At 37.9% G+C, this 21,007-nt stretch overlaps 1 protein-coding gene across 1 annotated transcript in view; it reads left to right on the top strand.

The window, feature by feature from the left end:
• Positions 1-8,864: 8,864 nt before the first annotated feature.
• Positions 8,865-21,007, top strand: part of LOC107706285 (uncharacterized) — a 162,369-nt gene continuing 150,226 nt past the window's right edge. The window contains exon 1 of the mRNA XM_016509964.1: positions 8,865-8,969. The gene's annotated coding sequence lies outside the window, so the exon portion shown is untranslated. The remainder of the gene's footprint in view (positions 8,970-21,007) is intronic.

The raw sequence follows: 21,007 nt of genomic DNA, 5'->3' as shown, positions 1-21,007 counted from the left end.
TGAAATTCAAGCACTGACTGTTCCCTTGCCGCCTAATATATAGGCATAAAAGTTGTAGAAATTAGATAGAAGACTCCAGAGCTCCAGAAAAGCAATTTGTTTTAAGTAGGCAAGATTTTTTCCCAACTATGATTTTTTTTCTTCTAAAAGAAAAGATTGTTTTGGCCTGTAAAAGTACAGTACTTAAGGCAGCAACCCCCAATCAAGTAGCTGATCCAGCCTTACCTTGAGATGATTTATTTTAGGCAAAGCTGAATCATCTGATCCAGTAAATCAAGGAATGGTTTATTACTTGTAGCATCTTGGATGTGTAGCTTTGGAGAAGATCTGGACAGTCGCACGCAGTGGGTATTTGAGAGAAATCATACACAGTGTCTTCCTTCAGCTCTCAGATTTATTTACCTTATTAATTGATATTAAGTGTCTGGTAGTGCATCTGTGCCGTAATTAATTGTGTTGTACAATCACAGTGTGTGTAGTACTTATTGGCGTGTGTATGTGATGACTAGAGTGTCCCTTTCTGAGAGACAAGGTTTAATAAAGACAGAATGACTCCTAATCTGCTGTTTACCACTGCTTCTCACCCTTGCCGCTTCTGTCTTCATTCCCATTTGCAGCTTTAATTAGTTTTACTAAGTCCCGCTATCTGCTTAAGACATGCACAATCGTTCTCTGCCTTCATCAACTTACGGCTCGATGTCTGCTTCGTTTCTAATCTCAACGGTTTGTTTGTTTGCATCACCTGATTTCGGTAATTCTTTGCTGTGATCGTGCCCATGTAGACTTGGCTTTCATCTTATTAATTGGCAAATCTGTGCTGTGCTGGAAGCTCGCAGGAACACCATAAGGCCTGGGCTGGATACCAAGCCTCGAGCTGAATGCCTCCGGATGCCTAACTGATGCGTCAGCGTGGGAAATGAGATGAAGGGGCAGACGTCCCCTGCTTCATCATGCTCCTCATCCTCCTCCTCCCCCAATATGCTCGAGACAGCTGGAGCTACGCTCATAAACAGAGGCAGATACTGGAGATGGTTGCAAGGCGGTGCGCAGGTGTCTCAGACTCCATGTTGAATGCTTTGGAAATTGTGCCTTGAGGGTATAGATGTTGTCACTGTCCATCTAGTTTCATTATCACCACTGGTGTAAATGGGCTAAATTGACCTGGAAGTGGGTAATTGTTCTGACATATGACTTATGACGCAGATGTGACAGGCACAGAACCTTTTTGCTTTTTACTATCCTTTAGGTGACCTTCCATCAGTCCAGAAAATAAAAATAACCTTCACCATCACTACCGTTCCAAACGTTTGGGGTCAGTAAGGTTTTTTTTTTTCAAGATATTATTTTTATTATTAAGACATGTTACTAAAGAGTGTCCTCATCGGAAAGTGTCCAAGACTTTTTGTTTTCATTTTAAATGACAAATCTCTTGCTTAATTTTGTGAAATAGTTTGAAAAAGTGCAGCTGTGCTGTATTTCTTTATAATATTGCAATTTGTTCTGATATTTTGTTATGTATAGTGCAAAGACATGTGTATATATTTTTAATTGTGGTTTAAGTGTCCAAATACTGTATAGCTAAATGTTCTCTGGGAATCAGACCTATGGTCTTCACAAAGTGAAGTTTTTTAAACTTTTTTTAAAAGGGGTCAAATCATGAAGGACATTTTTCCTTTGCACTTTTATATCAAGGAGCTTTGCGTTTGGGACTCAGATGCTCTTTATTGAATTTGATTTATTGAAACTAACCTGCAAAAACAGCTTGTTCTGAACTTAAATAGCTTTCTGATTTCAGACAGATGAATACGCAGCACTAAATGATTACAAGGATATGGACTAGCCATAGGGAACTTCCTGGCCTCCACAGTGTTCCCTTATCTATTGTAGATTCATTGCATTTTTACAGAATTGTGGCTGATGGTGATATGTATTGGAACAGGTAACTTTTTCAGAGCAGGTTGGAAAATGGAGACTGACCATCCCATCCCACTTCTCTCACTGTCTAAATATGAGTCTCCTCATTCCAGAACCTGCACATGGAGCTAGTGTCAGGTCAGTGTAATGATAAGACAAACACAATTACATGGTATATTGAAACATTAGGTGTAATTATATAGTATATGTATATGGGTCTTTGTAATTTCATTGCAAGAATTATGTTCAGCAAGATCCATGATCATCTAGCCATACTTCAATCATTTGTTTCAGTGGATTTTTAAAAAAAACTTTTAACAATGTAAAGCAGGCTTTGCAAGTAGAGGGTGGAAAATGTAAGTCAAAAACTAAATTATGGTTCTTTTTAGCACAAAAAGACTTTACACTTACATGATGGACCTCAGGGAAATAATTAGGGGACTTGTTCACCTAAAAATAATTAACCTCATGTCATTCCAAACCTGTATGACTTTTTTTCTTCCATCAAACACAAAACTGATGAATTATGTAGAACTACTTTTCCCCCCATGCAATTAGTCCTCATGGGCACTGAGACTTCTAAGCTTTAAAAAGGAAACAAAAGCACCATAAAAGTATCATAAATGGGGTTCACATGACTCACAGACTATATTCTAAGTCATCTGTGTTCACATAATAGCTTTGTGTGAGGAACATACCGAAATTCACTGAAAATCCTATCTGTTAACTCATTGAATGATGCTTTTATGCCCTTTTTAAAACTTGACTCAGTCTCAGTCTTCATTGTAACTGCATGGAAGGAAAAAGTTTTTATGCGTTTTGAATGTTACGAGTAAATAATGACAGAATTTTTGGCTGAACTGTTCCTTTAAATAAAAAAAAGTATGACTTGTGCTTTTTACATCTGGAACAACTTTGGTGGATACCATGAAAACATACTTGCACAAACAGATTATGAAGGCTAAAGTTGCATATGAAGGGAAAGAGAGACATTTTGGCAGAGATGGAAAACCCTCACTGCGATCAGATCAGCTTATATCCAAACACGCCGCTTGAGATATGCAGCATGACCCAGCGCGAGAGAAGCTTGAGATAAAGCTAAAGAGATTGAAAACACAGATTATTCTTTCGTTTTTTTTCTCCCATCCTAGAGGCTGTGGTGTCTATGTGTAACCTTGGGGTTAATTTGGTGTGACTTTGACATTTATGAAATGTATGAATTATGCGGTTTGGACCTACACTCTAAAAGCCAAGGGGTATCAGGAGAGATGGAGATGGAGGTAAAGGCAGGGATAGCGAGAGAGAGGGAGCAGATGGGTCAGCCATCTGGTAGAAGGAGAAAAGGAAGGGAGATGAGAAGAGGAGGGAGCGCTGGAGAGAGGCAGAGAAAGAGAGAGAGATCCATGGGAAATATATATGAGAAGGAATAAAAATATCAGATTGGCCTGTGTATATGTGTGAGTTAGATGTTTGTGTTAGATATTCCTGAGACTCAGGTGTGCATATGGGAACCATGGTGAGTTGTGCTGCATGTAGTTTGTAAAACTGCACAAAATTACAGATATGTCTACATTCAATCTGGCAGACAAGCTGTTATTTAAAAAACATGCAAAGTCCCAAATGCATGATTGACGTCACATAACGCCATAGAATGACACAGTTAAAAATATATATTGTTTTATTTAATGTATTAAAATAGAAAAAGTTATTTTAAATTGAACAAATATTAGTATTTTGTATTTTTAAACACACACACACACACACACATATTCAAAATATGATTTAAATAACTGAGCTTTATATTATCATTTTACTGTATCCAAAAATGATTAAATAATTATGAAAGATATTGACTTTGTATTAAATAGACAGTGTATCTTTTTTCTATCCACTACTTATGTAAGAAATTATACATTTTCAATTTACATGTATTTGTTTAGCATAAATAAGAAGCATAAATATTTTTACTGAGCAGCTTTACTCGAAATATTACCATAAAACCTTCAGTGAGCGAGCTAAAGTTGACTGGCAATGTGAAACTCCCTAGAAAGATACAATAAAACGTATATAATCAACAATAATAAAAAATCTCATGAACTGCGAGCGGTCTGTCCTGTGTTCTGCAGAAGAAAGAAACTCATATGGGTTTGAAACAACACGAGGGTCAGTAAACAATGTTAAGTTTTGGGTGAACTATTCCTTTAATTCCCTTAGATGTATTTTTTGCAGAAAGTGTAAGAATGAGGGTTTACAAATGAAGAGGCAGAGAGAAGGGACAGATGGAGAAAGTAGAGGAGTGAGAAGATGTTATGCTACAGGGAATGAAACGGCAGAGTGTGAAGTAACAAGTCTCAGAACCCACTCTTGTCGTAATGTCTAAAAAGATCAAAGTAATGATCTTTCTAAAAGACCAGATGTCAGGAAAATAGATACCAATTTATTCTAGGCAGCCAAATTGCACCCCTCTTGGCCTGCCAGCCGCACACTATAGAGCACATTAGCAAGGCTTATAGTAGTATTTTTTTACCCATTCTCTCAAGAAAGAAACTCGTAGTCTTGAGCGCAAATGGAGAAAAACTAACTTGGAAGTTTTTAGAATTGCGTGGAAAAACAGTATGTCCAGCTGTAGACAGGCTCTAAAAGCTGCCAGGGCCTAGCATATCCACAAACTCATAGAAAATAACCAAAACAATCCAAGGTTTGTATTTAGCACAGTGGCTAGATTAACAAATAACCAAACACCACCCGATCTAAATATTCCCTCACAGTTTAATAGTAATAACTTTATGAATTTCTTCACTGATAAAATAAATAACATCAGAAATACAATAACAAAAGTAGATTCTACAGCTAGTAGACTTCTAGTATTCTACTTGAAGTATTCTACTTCAGCTTCATTCATCGCACCACAAGGCCATCCGCCAGCGCTACCTGAAGAGCTGGTTCCTCGTGGACTTCGTGTCCTCGATCCCGGTGGATTACATCTTCCTGATGGTGGACCTGGAAGCTCACCTGGACTCAGAGGTCAGTCTCTCTCTCAGCAGATGGAATTTTCTTGATTCAGTAATTTCACTGTAGTATTTTTCATGAATAAATAAATATATGAAGTGTAACAGTGTAACTGCTCTGGGAATCGTATTTGTTTAAATAAAGACAGTAAAGTAATGAAGATGGAGAATAGGAGCTCTGTGCTGGTTCCCAACATTCAAATATCTCCATTTGTGTTCCACAGAAGAAAGAAAGAAAATCATACAAGTTTGGAACAACATGAGGCCTAATGATCATTTAATAGTGTTCATCGTCTGTTTGATTACGTCTTTAATTGATTTTTCCGTACATTTCTGCCATATGTACATTGACTGACAGTCATCACTGATAAGCTACCACTAAATATTGTAGAAACTTAATTTGCTGTAAAGTTGCTTTGCAATGATTTGTATCGTGAAAAGTGCTGTACAAATAAACTTGAATTGAATTGAATAGTATAAAAGTAAACCTAGAGGAAAATAGGCCTCTTCTGAGGACAGCTATCAGTATTGTCATTGACAGCTACAGGTAGACAGGTGGAGAGAGACAACATGCTCGTTGGAGATGGAGGATGGGAGATATCAGCAATTTTGCCGCCTGTTTTCTCGGCTGTAAGTCTGTCTGTGCTTTTTTGTGTTGTCTGAAAATTCTTGAAAATAACTGGCTCGGCTGATTTTTCCACTGTCACTGCTTCCCATACTTGAGGGGATAGTTCACCCCAAAATGAAAATGTTGTCATCATTTACTTTCTCTCATTTTGATACACACCTGAATAACTTTCTTTCTTGTGTGGAACACAAAATAAGTTATTTAGAAGAATGCAGCTCCAGTCTGCTGCCCGCGGTACACTCCGTACTTTGAGGGTTAACTTCGTGAAACACACACAGTAAAAAAGGTAAACGTGTCATATATCTTTGGAAAGCTGAGATTTTTGTGATTCGAATGACGCCAACCATTTTAAGATACAATCAACACAGCAGGTACAATCAGTGTCTTTGTCAGACCAACAACAACCAAATAAACAATAACAAGACTGAAGGAACTCACCTATGAAGCCTCTTGTTAGTCCACTAGTTCATTACATTCCAACAAAAATGGTGTAGTTACACTGTAAAGGGTCCAGACTATCCAATTCAGGGAAATATTTAGTCCATAACACATTTACATGTTGATAAACAGCCACGGAATGTAGTAGTATTTATTTGAACCAATAGCTGAATCTATGAGGTGTTTACAGGCAGCGATAGCCAACTAGCATCCAGGATGAAGGATGAGGCCACCTCTCTTTGATCGACAGTAGACCGATCCAATTGCATCAGAGTTTGCAAATGACTGTCGTTTCTGATAGCCAATGAACTTCTGAACAGAATAATATGCGGCGAGTGGGCATGTTTAACATATCGTGCGCAGAAATCCGTGCGCAAAGGATTAGAGTGACTGGTGCGTCCGTGCATAATGAGCGCTGTATGAGAGATAACTGGGAAAGGTGGTTATAGGTAAAAAACTATCAAAAAGAACACAAAAAACAAACATTTTGTTCTAAGAAGTTGTTAAACAATGTATAACAATAAAATTGGCCGTACAATAAAAGTGTTTTTTTGACGGAGAGAGTTCATGCTTTCCTCACACATCTCTGGGTATAGATGTCCTGGAGGGAGGGAAGCTTACCTCCGACGATGTGCTGAACTATTCTCTGCATGCTCCCAGCTATAGTCATCTGCAGGCATCTGTTTACAAAAAAAATTGTAGGCGGATTTTTTATTTTATTTTTCAGTGTGTTCAGAGTTCTATTACTCAATACCAATAAGACTTACAGTGATTCTGATTCTGTTGAGGAACACACCTCAGAGTGTCACCTTTCAAAAGAGACCAAAACCATGTATGTACTCCAAATGGTTCAAGAACAGCATGCAATTTACTTTGGGTATGCCTTTTTTAGGCGTTTTAGGCAAATTTTACAGGAACGGTAAAGGTGCAGTCAAATTTACCAGAGTTCTGCAATTTCGTTCCTGGAAAAATCCAGTTATTTCAAATAGGCAATGCAACTTAGCCTCAGGGTGAAAGAATTCGCTACACACATTTCGCAGCAGGTTCAGGTTGGCCATTGCCACATTGACCAAAAGAAAACTTGGTCTAAAAGTGACTTCAGTAATGAATTAAGCTAAATAATGATACTGTTGTCTTCTGCTTTATAGCTGAATTGAATTTGTTCAAATGGAAGAAATTTGCAACATTAAAACTTTTATTGAACTGAATCGAATCAACACTGAACTGAATCGAGTTGAACAACACTGCTGTCTAAAGTAGAGCTGCTTATAGCTAAATTCAACTTGTTTCATAATGAATGAACTTTACTGAACTGGACTGAACCAACACTGAAATGACTGAAGCTGAATAATGACACAATTGTCTTGCTATAGGTGCTTTGCAGCAGAATTTGAATTTGCCTCATTTTTGAAGTTTGCATCATTGATTCTGTTACTTTAGTGTTTAATACTGTGAAGCTTCTTTGAAACAATCTCTATTGAATTGTATTAAGCGCTATAAAAATGAAGGGGACTTGACTTGATTAATGTTTCACGGCTTCCACTTTCCATCGGTCTTCATCTCTATATTATATTTAGCTAAGCAACTGTAATATCTGCAATGTTAGTTGGATAGGGAGAGAAAATTATGAAATAAAGTGTTATTTTTTAGCAAGATGAGAAACAGGGAGACTTGTTAATGTTTAATGTTCTATTATGTTGGTATTTCAAAAGACTTTCTGTTATGTTGGTGTTTTTGGGTGAGTTACCATTGTGCTGAAATGTTGAGTGCTTGGGTTGAGGACCTGCTAACAAGAATTCAAGTTGCTTTAATAAAAAAAAGCAACTCCAATGGGTGTGCTATAGGGATGCAATCAGTACCATCTATATACTGGCAACATCTAACAACATATGTGTGAAACACAAAAACACAAATACAAAAGAAAAACAGAACACAAAAGAAAATATAAAAAAGTGTCTTAAGATGCATTCACATTTAGGCGACATAATCCTTTTTTTGCGTTTATTTAGATAGCACACTAGGAGGACAGACAAGAAATCTTGGGAGAGGAAAGAGGGAAATTGACCTTCGAGTCCTGCCTGAAGTGCGACCGCACCAGAGTGGTACAATGTTGTTTTGGACCACTTTGACTTTCATAAGGACAAAAACAGTTGAAAATTTCTTCAAAAATACAAGTTTGGAACCCCATAAGGGTAAATGAAAGAATTTTTTTTTTACATTTTGGGTGAACTATCCATTTAAGCATTAGTTAACATTGAAATACATTTCCTGTGCTGTTGTGATCAGTTGTTTTTAAACGATTGTCATGAGTAAAAGAGGTGATATTGAAGCTGAAGGACGACATGGGTCAAAGACTTCATCACTTTTTAAAAACTGTGCCCTTCAAAGCCCAAAAGATACACAGACACACGTACACACACAAAGGAAGCCTTGGCAGCAACACCAAACAGAAAGAAAACAGTCATTCCCGGGTGGATAATACGACCATTTATGCGTTGACTGGCTCCGTTCTGCTTCTATGATGGAGGAGGGATAGTCTTTTTAATATTGGACTCACATAGTGTTTCTGTTGTGCTGTCTTGCCTAAGAGAAATGATTGAAATAGGGGGAAATGCAAAGAACTGCACTCACCCGATAGTCTACAATAATAAGGCCTAATGATGTTGTAAACTGTGATGATCGCAAAATTATAGGAATTGATTTTCTATTATGCATGGGATTTCTGTAAGAGATAGTTGTCATGATTGTTGTGATAGGCTGCAGACTGCTGAGAGCGAGGGAGAGTGAGTACGTGATGAGGGATTTTAAAACAGTCGTTTTATTATGGGAGAGAGAGGAAGAGGGGAGAGAGAGAGAGAGAGAGATGCGATAACAGCGTTTGCCCTGTTCATACAGTATTTGACTCAGTACTTGTCATTGAACACCGACAGACTCACTCAGCGCAGGAAAGAAAGTCCACGCAATAAGATCGACATTACAAGGTAAAATATTCATATTTTCTATGATCACACGGGATGAATTTACCGCGAGCTATCAAAGGCAGCGCTTCTGTCTCCTTCATATTTTAGAGTCTCTTTTTTGAATGTAGGATTAAGGAATAAGCACTCGCGTGCGCCGTACGAAGGATTTATTTGAAAATGTATTCATTTCAAATTGAATATAGCCTATTTTATTTATTTTTTCTTTATTGACTGTTCCGGTTGTAAATCCACGTGAATAAGAAGAAACACCCTCGTGTTTTGTTCAGTTTGTGTCCGCTTGAATTTATATTAACGTGCATCTAAAGTCCGCTGTACGATTGTTTTCATTAATGTATAGATAAACACATTGATTGAACACACATTCAACAGAAAGTACTGATGCTCACCATTGATAGCCTAATGTCTCAAAAAAAAAAAAAAAAAACTATAGTATGTACTCCAGTAGGCTACGGCTTGCGTCCTGTCCACACATAAGCAGTGGTTTTGTGATATATGTATATGAGTTATTAACTACTGGACTCACTCTTGGGAAACGCGGACCTTCCACATGACTGAGCGCGCGCGCTCGCTTCTGTCTGTCTGTCGCCGTTCAGGGAATCGCGGGGCAGCAGCAGACACGTTTACCGACACCCCGGTGTTCGCGGGGCAAATATTAAACGGTTAGTCCCTTCTCTAACGACGGCGTCACTGATGACACTCATTTGAATCGCTAATAATGATTTTAGGCGCAAAGTGAGTCTGGCTGCGCTTGAGCGAGCGCGCGGCGGCGGCAGGGCTGGATCGCCCGCTCTGCTGCTCGTGCCATGTGTTTCCCCAAAATATATTAATAGCACGAATGCCCTTTTAGTAGGACAGACGTTGTTTTTGCTATGTTTATTTGTAATAATGATTACTGGTGGTAGTAGGCAGATTTGCTGCTGCTTTCATCACCCGTTGGTTTTGAGTGAAATAGCCTACCTGTATATGATGTGTTTGGATTTGACAGAGATTTCAAGGTCTGACCTCCCTAAAGCTTAACCCCTATCCAAAAAAGAGAGTCAACAAAAGGTTGTGAGTGGTCTCGAAGGCCTATGTATTCCTTTTTATATATGTGTGTATATACGGTTCACTAGCATAAGCTGTAATTCAACCACAAAAGTTAGATTACAAGTTAATCAGAGTTTACAAAATAGACGTATGCAAACAGAAGTCGCGTTCGTCTGGCAAGGTAACCATAGCAACAGCAGGCTGGATCGTTTTTCGTTAGCGTATCGTACGTTACATCGATATTAGTATGCCACAAAAATGTTGAATTTTTATTTGTTTTGTCTATATCTTTGACTGAAGTCAATGCATATTTTGCAGGGTATCTAATATGTATCCCCAGTATTTGTGGAGTGTCTGTCACTTAAATGTGTATAATGTGCTTTGTCTATAAAGTAGCCTACTGTCTAAAAATAATCTATACTTATAGTAAATCCTATATACTTAATGATAAGTCCTTACTGGTTGATTTACCAGAAAAGTGTGTCAACACTATGGCTTTACACTGTTTGAGAATCCTAACCAGCTGAACACAGGACCATTGACCCAACCAATGGAGTGGGCAATTGTGGGCAGGACAAGACTGTCAGTCCGACCAGTGGCAGTTGGAGGGTGTGCAGTTCTGTTTGTTGTCGCTAGAGGCAGAAAAGACACACTTCACACATCTTTAAATGAGAGGCCGAACATGGATATTTCTAAATGTGGGGAGATGTTTTTTTTTGTGGGTTTTTTTTGCATAGCACTGCCCGATTTTTTTTTCTGTAAGTTATATTTTTGGGCTTTTTGCCTTTATTTAGATAGCACAGTAGAAGGACAGACAGTAAATCATGGTAGAGGAGAGAGGGGATTGAACCAGAAAAGGACCTTGAGCCGAGACTCGAACTCAGGTCTCCCAAAGTGCAGCCTCACCATATGTTGGAAATCTTACTCGCATGGCTATGGCTCCAATAGAGCAGCGACAGCCTGTTTTTTTCCTGAATGAAGCAGATAGCGCAGGTCTTGTGTGGTTAGCTTGTGTTACATTCTAGGTATACTAGCTAATGGCTTACAAGCATTGGACATATCTGTGAGACTTAGAGATTTGGGGAGTTTTGCAATACAGCCAGGCCTTTCAAATCAACTTTCAGGCTTCTTCATCATTACTTGGAACACTAGAAGAGCTGAAAGGCCTCTGTCCCTTGTCACATGCTGGGCAAAGAAAAATAATAAGCAGAGGAAAAAATTCTTACAGAAACACTTATAAAAACACACGAGGAGCAGAAAAAATGCTTAAAGAAGAGCCAAAAAGAAGACAAAAACAGACACTCTGCACTCCAACTGTATTTCTACATTTATTTCGTATTATGTGCTTATGATGTCCATAAACACACCTTTCTTAATTTTTTCAATTTAGTCCTTCCTTGTACAGTAATTGTCTGTGTGTGTCCTGTAATTGAAATGCATTTTACTCCTTTGATGATTTTGCGCTATCAAAGGGACCCAGATACATATGGATTTTTTTGTTTGTTTTTGTTGTTTTTAGTGCAAGTATATGCAGAACAAATGTTTTTTTTTTTTTTGTGATGCACAGAATCCCTTTCAGCTTGGCTAAGCTTGAGAAAGGGGAGGTTCACTGTTACAAAATGGGCCAGGCAGGAGGCAGCTTGCAGTTCGGGTGAACACTCCTCTGATTTTATTTAACACGACTCCAGCAATCTGTGTCAGCAATAAGCTTGTAATTGTTTACACCCAAGAAGCTCTTGCATTTACCAAGGGAGAAATTGAGAAAGAGAGATAGTGTGGGGAGAAAATGAGGAGGCATCCATGTTGAAATAGACACGAGACATTGGCTCGACGACTTATGTTGGACAAAGAAAACGGCAATAGAGAAATGCTATTATTGTCATCAGCAAGACTGTCTGACTCACAGCCGTAGGCATTTCTTTAATTTACAATAGATGCAACGATGAGCACATGCAAGGAGGACAAGAAAAAGGATGAAAAGAAGTGAGGAATGGTGAGTGTAAAGGTGTTTGTGTTGTAGATACAAACCTGAAACATTCGCTGTTGTAATTTGTGAAAAAGGCCTATTATGCAACACAACCTAACCTTAGCAAATTAGAAACAAGAGTTTGTTTTAGGGCTGGGCAAAAAAATCAAATGCGATTTTCATGCGAATCTCGTCAGTAAAGCTGCTTCTGGTGATTAGTAGTAAATCTCCATCACGTGCTTTCAGATGGAGCGGAATTTACTACACAGAGCCTGAGCCATAGATCACCGACAAGCGCTACACAAAATCGCGTTCAAAATCTCAGGCGATTCATTGCCGATTTTGAACGCGATTTTGTGCATCCATCCATCCATCCATCCATCCATCCATCTCTATCATTCTATCTGCCTGTAATGCCTATAAATCTTCAAACCTCAAGCCAGCATTCAAAGCTTGTCTTATATCAGAATTGAAAATCACAGTTATATTTTACATTTACATTCAAATTGTAGTTCTGCAGTTCAAATGTTGTCATTAGATTTTAAAAGGCATTCTCAATTCAGTTTTGAATGAGACACAGCTGTGGTGTCTGATGGAAGAATTTCTCTATTTCAAATATTGGTCTTGGTTCCCAGGTATCATCTTAATGTAGCCAAATCCTTTTCTGTGCAAGTCAGTTCACTCGGCAGCCATCTTGGCAATGGCCCAAGACAGCTATTTTCTGTGTGATTAATACAACTTCTGTCTGCTTAAATGGGGAAAGACTGAAGCCTTCAAAATTGTTTGTGCCTCAATAACATAAAATCAGCAATAAAATCCGGCAACAACAGTATCATAAATTTTATGTCTTTAGCTCAAATATTGAGTGTTGTGGTTTCTTCCATTCATGTATCTACAAGTAGGCTCTAGCACTCCTTTATGACCAACATAGGAAAAAGTGGCTATAGAAGATGGATTTGTCTACAAGTGGTCCATCTCTTCTTTCTTACACTGTCTGTTACGTATCCTAATCTTACTGGTGCTGAGAATGAGAATGATTTGGTTGATTGGTTGATGCCATTCTAGCAGTCAGACAAACATTTGAATGACAACTATAAATCCTACACTATGATTAGTGCCACTCTGTAATACAGCTCTCAAACATCAGCTGCTCTTTCAAGCGGGATGTATAGTCTCTTTTGGTGGTGTATTATAATCCAATTGATTTTACGATCTCTTTGACACTAAGGCTACTCATATCTTTCAATAATATTCTGAGTTCAGTACAAGTTAAGATCAAGTGACAGCATTTATAGTGCACCGTTGCGTAAAAATGTATTTTCCTTCAAAAAAAGATGATAAAAGAAGCTGTGAGGTAGTGACAATGGTCAATGGGGCCAATTTTTGAAGTATTTTAAAGTAAAAATGTGAAGCTTATATTTTTATAAAGGCACTTTAATGAATTGTTCTGTTAAAATGCGTGTGTACTATCTGATTTGTAAAGTTATTACAATATAGCAGAGTTTACATGCCAAGAGAGATGTGGACATCACAGAAGCTCCTTCAGTTGCTGTTCATTTTTCTACCATCGCTTGTATTAACGATTTCTCTTTAGTGGCGTGCAATCTGCGCTAGACTATGAATGTGAGCATGTGATGTTTGTATTAGGCTAAAGTCTCTCTCTATGAGTGTGTGAAAATGAGATTTTTGACTAGGAAAATGTGTGTGGTCATGAAAGAGACTAATGTGTAGGAGCCCAACCCCTGACACGGACGTCCGACAGGAATTGTGAAAATCCTATTGTAAATTTGCCTACTCTTCGAAGATAATTGGTTTATTCCTGTGTTAAATTGGCCTGTTCTACAGGATGTTGAGTGGGTTTAACATGCTCTCACTGCAGACACAGTATGTCAGTTTCTGTGGGACTCAGACGGGTATTACACGCAGAATTATTGTATGACAATGATGGACTGATAGCTGTGGAGGGCCTGAAGCAGAGGAAGAACGTGCTATGGCACATGGACTGGCATCCGCTTTATCAGACAGACAGACAGATGTATTCTTCACATAAATCACCAGCGAGATGGCTGCCTGTGGCGAATTTTAAATGTGAACTGTCATTTTTGGTTGCCATTTTGGCTCAAATCGAAGGATGGTTGAACTTCATCTTGTTTACTTGCTGTCAGTTGCTTGCTGTCCTCCTACAGAAACCCTATACCAGTGGTGAGCACGACCGAGTTACCACCAATTTACCTGGTCTTATTAGAAAATAGAAAAAATGTCTGTTGCATTTTCTCCCTTAGCTGAGATTGTACGCTAGCTACGGTTCAAGCTTTTCAAATCGAATGTTCCAAGCAAAGCATATAATAACCTTGACAGCCAGCCTTATCCAGTGCAGTCCCAATTATGTCACATTTGACTCTAGGAGCCAAACCTTCAGTGACCCTGACAATCATCTTTCTTCACCTCGTTGAGTTTCAGACCTCCATCTCCAACTCTTTCCAATTTGTAGTCAAATAGAAATGTTGTCTCGCTATGTACCTTAATCATTATCTCCACATCAAACGAACAGAGCAGGCCTCAGTTTATGGCTTTGAAGATTTTTTTCTCATCAGTCTTGTGCCTCAAGGAGCCGCTAGAAAAGTGTGTGTGTTCTCGAGCAAGCTTTAACCCTTTAAAGGAATATTCCAGGTTCAATACAAGTTATCCTCAATTGACAGCACATGTGTTATATGCTGTGTTAATAGTATAGCCACAAGACCTAAACAATATTTGTGTTAACATTATTTAGTATGAAAATTTGCTTTCTAATCTTTTTTTACGTAAAGTTATAGCATATTTTACAACTTCGTTGCCACAGCAACATAACACCTAAAAGCCTAAAACAACCATAAAAAGGATCAGCTCAGACAATGCAGGTTTTAACAAAAGAATTAATGTAAGTGCTATTCAAAAAGTAATAGCTTCCTTCAAAAATTGGCCCCATTTTCATTCCATTGTAAATGCCACACCATAACCTAGATTTTTGCCTTTTTTTTTTTTTAAAGAAGGAAGAGTCAGAACAATTTTTGTGGTAATCAGCATTATTCCGTAAATGCTGTTTTTACTCCATAAACTCAGAATATTTCTTTATATGCGGTGAAAACTAAGTAAAAATGAGGCCTGAGCCTAAACAGTTAACATTAAGAACCCTGAGGCACAATGTATCCCGTGTACACACTTACACTGGCACATGACAGATGAGTTTGTCAGCAGTTGCAGCTGCTTGCAGGGATCAGAATCAGAATCAGAAAGAGCTTTATTGCCAAGTATGTTTGCACATACAAGGAATTTGTTATAGTGTCACAAGCTTCCAGTACACGGAGACAACAACAACACACAGATAATAAAAATAAGATGTGAATAAAATACACATGCATAAATATAAACCACAAAAAAAGAATAAATTGTATGTACAGGTGTGCTATAGATAGAATAGGAATAGAATAAAATAAAATAAATTTTAGATTTAGAGAGAGATAGAATTAGACAGCAGCGTTTATGAATGCAAGAGTTGCGTAAACAAAAATAGAGAAGCTGAGTATAAAAATAAAATTTCTCAATGCAAAATTAATTTTGGTGCAAAGAAATCTATGATGTTTGCTTTATAGGCCATGTCTGATTTCCACAGACACGTCGAGGACAAGTAGGACAACTGTGAAATATTTAGCAGATAAAGGAGTGATAGATTACACAGTAGATCATGTAGAACAGGGATGCCCAATCCTGTTCCTGAAGAGCTACCTTCCTGCAGAGTTCAGTGCAAATCCTGCTCCAACAAACCTGTCTGTAATTATCAAATGTTCCTGAAGATCTTAATTAGCTGGTTAATGTGTATTTGATTAGGATTGGAGATGTACTTTGCAGTAGGGCTGTCACGGTGAAGGAATTTCCCTTGCGGTAATTTTGAATGGCTCAATAGCGCGGTATGCGGTATTATTTTTGTGTAATTTTAATGGTAAATTGTGCCTTTTTATCGTTTGAGTCACTTATCAAAAGTTGCTAAAAGCTGCCAAATAAATGTTAAAAAATAGCTAAATTTGTTGCTAGGTGCTTTTGGAAGAAAAAGTTGCTAGGGTAGTCTGAAAAGTTGCTAAATTTACCAACATAATTGCTAACTTGGCAACACTGACTGCGATAACAAAGTTGTATCAGCGGTGGGGGCGTGTTAGAACGAGCCATTTTAGGTAGGCGTGGCTGACTCTTAACTTTTATAAAGAATATCTCTTTGGATTTGAGACTTTAGTCTTTGCAACTTTACAGATCTTCTTTATGCACCAAGAGCTTGTAACACTCCAAAGAGAAAGGAAAAATTGAAATCGCATCATATGACCCCTTAAGTAAAAAGTTGACAAAGATCATTTAAAAGCTCAAAGATCCAAGTCAATGATGGTTCATTTGTTTTCCAACATTAGTAGCGAGCATTAGTACAACATGAGTTTCTGCGCTATTATATGGTCTTTTGTTTTGCTCTTATATGTGTACAAAACCATGATGCGTCACCCACACTATTGTGTGTGAAGTACCAACAACCCCCTCCTTAACCATTTTTTTCAATTTGATGTAGAAATTGTGCATCGTCAGTTGATGTGTGTGTGTCTGAAGATTTATTCCTGCAGCTCTGTTTACAGTGTGAATGATTATCCTCGTTTGTTAAAGTATGACTCTGATTATGTGAGTCTCCAGTGAAGAGAGAGACTGCGATTCTAATAACCAGAAGAGGAGTGTTGTGAACCTGGTTCATTGGGAGCATAATTAATGGAGTGCGGTTCAGTTGTCATGCGTGATATTTCAGCTCTGGATATACTTGAGGAACTCTTTTGATGAATAGGCAATTAGAGAGAGCCCCCTTATACCTACTCCCTGACTGATCTCCTTTTAACAGCATTTCTGTTTCTCTGATAAAATGCAAAATGAATCATCAATACCTGGGTCCAGGGAATGCTGAGCCTGTGATTTTAATTGTAATAGGGTGCCGCGAACTGCTGAGATATATATGTGTGTGTTTGTGGCCCTTGATTACATTTGCAGTGTATTTTCTGAAGCCATCAATAAATATGCGTTTAGAATTTTTATACCTGAAAAATTCTTGGTTCTGATTCAATGTTGATGTCTCTAGTTTGCTGTGTTTAATGCTAATGGGTTATCGCTTGCCAAAGTTTAGAAGAGTCTTAATTGAGTCTTTTTCCCCCCCTTTTTCTGATGCATTAATCCTGTCTCGCAATCCTGCATTTTCCTTTTTTCTCATATTGATTCTTATTAAAAAGGCTCATCACTCACTTCAATTAGAGAGGGGGGATGTGGGTTTGATTTTCAATGGCAGGCTTAAATCTTGTTTCTTTTTTTTTTTAGGCCTAAATCGTAATAGTCTTATATTATACATAATTGATGATCCTGCTTGGAAAAGAGGAACGCAATAAACAGCCGCCACCTAAATGTTCAAAGGAGAAATCTGCTTGCGTTTCTGTATATTGTACGTTCCATAGAGACGGGGAATGATTCAAACACAGAGCAAAAGTTTTGTTTGAACTTGAAAAAGCACACTCACATAAGGCATCCTCACGTACAAGGTTCAGAAAATTTTTCTATCTGCCATGCTCAGTAATTCACTCAGTAATGCCATTTCAGTTTACACAGACACTGAAGTTGATAGAATGATGGAGATGGCAGACTGAAGCTCAAGGGGCAATCCCATCAGGCTTTGCTGCTGCTGTTGTGGTGATGGGGCCAGTAATAGGTGCTGGAAGGACACCCTACAGTAATTGCAATTGTTTTTATTGTGGTAAAGGTAGGAGAATGGCCATATTTTTTTTTTATTGTGTGGAGCATCTTGTCATACAAAGGCAAAATATAGCAACTACACAACACTGAAACTATTATTGATTGAATCATTTGATATAAACTTTCTTTTGTCTGAATCTGAGTTTGGTTAAGCCAAACCTGTCTGTCCCAGAACAGACAATGTAAAACGGATTAACCAACATTTTCATGGTAGCATCCACCTAAAGAGGTATAATCAATTTATTTTAAATATATAATCATATTTATTTTAGAAGAATGGAAGCCATTTTCTGCCACGAAAAAAAAAAATGTGATTAGCAATTCTGAATTTATGGCTTGGTTTCACAGACAGGGCTTAGGCTAAACCAGGATTAGACCAAAGTTCAACTAGGACATTTAAGTAATTTTTTAAAACATACTTTAGAAAAAAAGAATATTACTGGTGTGCATCTTGAGACAAAACAAGGGCACTGACATTTTAAGATCAATCTGTGCAAGTTTCTTTCAGCTGAAACAGCTCAGACTTACATTTTAGTCTGGGACTATAGGCTGAAGCCTTGTCTGTGATACTGGGGGTATATTTCACAATTCTGACTTTTTCTGAGAAAACTTTGCAAAGATTGCAACATTTTATTTTACATTAGGACTTTTCTTCTCAGAATTGCGAGAAAAAAAGCCTGAATTATGAAATAATACTCACAAAAAAGACAAGAGGGTTAGTAAATGACATAAGATAATTGACAAAAATGACATACATTTATTTTATTTAAAATAATAGACATAAATGACTTTCATTTTTAATTTTTTGTGAACTGTCCCTTTAAAAGTGCCACAGGTAACATTTCTGTGATTTTTGACACACCTAATTTGCGTCATGTGAGAAATATGTAAATATAGGTTATGCCCTTAACGAGCTTGTTTGAGAACTTATATTTGTAATATTTCCCACATGAACACACCACCCTCTGACAACTTTAAATGACCCACAATTTAAGAAGCACTGGTGTAAGAGACCCCATACGGTTCTAACTCCATTTTTGTCTATTTTTACTGTTTTGCCTTTGTAAAGTAGATGCACAATTACAGACTCATAGAATTGCAGTTGATTTTCATTTATTTTTCATTTACTTGGTCTTGACTTCAAAGTTCTGATTTATCCATCTTACCTGGCAGTTTGGCGTGGCATATTTTCTTGCCTCCGGATCACGTTTTTTTATGATGGGTCATAAGTGTAGAGCTCTGCGGTGACCTTAATCTGGGGGAGGTCTTGAATTTGGAGTGCTTCGTTGTCTTTTTTCACCATCGTTATCTACAGTCAATTTCCTGGAAGCTGAGTGTGAATGACTTCATGTAGAGAGAAAATCTTGTGCTTGTTGACTCAAAGAGCTAGTAATCGCAAAGCATTGCTTTCCTTAGTACATAGCCATCTGATTCTCCGCTATTTATATGCAACCAGAACATAATATCAGAATCAGAGAACACCAGCGGTTATGTACACATTTGCGTACACAGAAAACTCTGTCCAAATCACTCGAGGGTGAAATTTGCTCAGAAGTAATACATCACAGAGAGTTTCCATATCATTTCCATCAAGTCTAATGCCACACGTTCATTGGAATTCTTTTCCCATTTGAGATCGGAAAACTCTTATCGATCTCATCAGTGCAATAAAAGCTGCTAAATGCAATGTGATACACATGTACTGCCACAAGCTACGTGTCTAAAGGACTGTTTAAACAGCTCCCTGGGGCCCAGGTATGAGCTGTTTGAATAAACGGGTATTGTAGAGAATGCTATTGACTCTTATATTACCCTTGTATTTTTTTATGTGTGTGTATACGCTAATGGGCAAAATTGTGAAGTCTCTTATGCTCATCGAGGCTGCATTTATTTGATCAAAAATACAGTAAAAACAGTAATATTGTGAAATATTATTGTGGTTTCAAAGAGCTGTTTTCTATTTAAATATATTCTAAAATATAATTCATTTCTGTGATGCAATGTTGAATTTTCATTTTATATATATTAAAAATCTTAACACATAGCCTTTTTATTTATTTTAGTTTTCAACCTCCAACTAGTAACTTCTAAAGATGCTTTGTTACCTGGTGTACTGATATAAAACCTGTACCCCTGATTTCCAAAAGATGCCTTTAGCAGCCAGCCAATCAGAATTAATTTCTGATTGGCTGGCTGTGTGCCCTTTTTGTGTGCAATATGCATTAGCTGGGTCATGAATGTTCAGTGGGCATTCTGTGGCCAATTGGGCATGCTGTTTTAGGCTGAGACTAACTATTTTTATTAATACTGGGCACATTTAAATATCTTAAGAAGAGAATAATGACAATGTTAAGATAAATCATAGTGCTGCAATACCACTGTATTTTCCTTGACTGGTCATTAGCCCCCACCATAACAGAGTCAAGAGATCAACACTCGTCATCTGGAAATCGATCATTTAGATGCTCTCATACTTTAAAGGCTGACAACATCTCGCCTTCTGCTGTTCTCTTATTTGCAGCCTGCAGCCTAAAACTATGACTATGCACCCATGGCTACATACTAAAGTTCAAGCACTGAAGATTTGGCAATTGCAAAGCAGACCTCAGGCTCATTGTACAGTAAATATTCTTTATTGCAAGTAGGCAACATTTGCAGATACGTAGAGCCAGAAATAAAACTAATCCCACATGTGAATGGGTTAAAAATCAAGCGTAGCGTTAGTTCTGGCAGGTCACTGACTTTCAGCTGATCCCCATCTACCTATGGGAATATGACACCTATCTAAGCCTCATCCATGCTAGGCTGCATGGATGCGCAGGGAGTTCTTGCCCAGAACAGAACCATACTGCCAATCCAAACTGTATGCTAATTGTCAATCATCTTTTACGATAGTGGTCCTGACAGAGTTAGTATTCACATATTATAATTTTGGCACGAGCATAATGCAAGTATCGTTGACTCTTCAACCCTCTACATTGCGAGTAAATCACTCGCATATGCGACTAATCTTCACTCTGGGCGACTAAATGATGTATAATATTAGCCACTGGCTAATAAATTCTCAGATTTTACTCGCCAGTGTGTGAGTTGGACGCTAAGTATAAGTTTAGCACAGATATATTTTCACTCGCCGAACACACTGACTGAGCGCTTCAGAGTTTCACTCTCCGTCAAGCGATCTGTGATATTTCTCAGTTCATCTGAATGGATGTGCAACGCACCTGTATTTAACGTACCGTGAACT

Source organism: Sinocyclocheilus rhinocerous, unplaced genomic scaffold (genome assembly GCF_001515625.1).
Source record: "Sinocyclocheilus rhinocerous isolate Xijiao unplaced genomic scaffold, SAMN03320098_v1.1 scaffold444, whole genome shotgun sequence".
Classification (NCBI taxonomy): domain Eukaryota; kingdom Metazoa; phylum Chordata; class Actinopteri; order Cypriniformes; family Cyprinidae; genus Sinocyclocheilus; species Sinocyclocheilus rhinocerous.
This window is presented reverse-complemented; position numbering and strand designations above follow the sequence as displayed.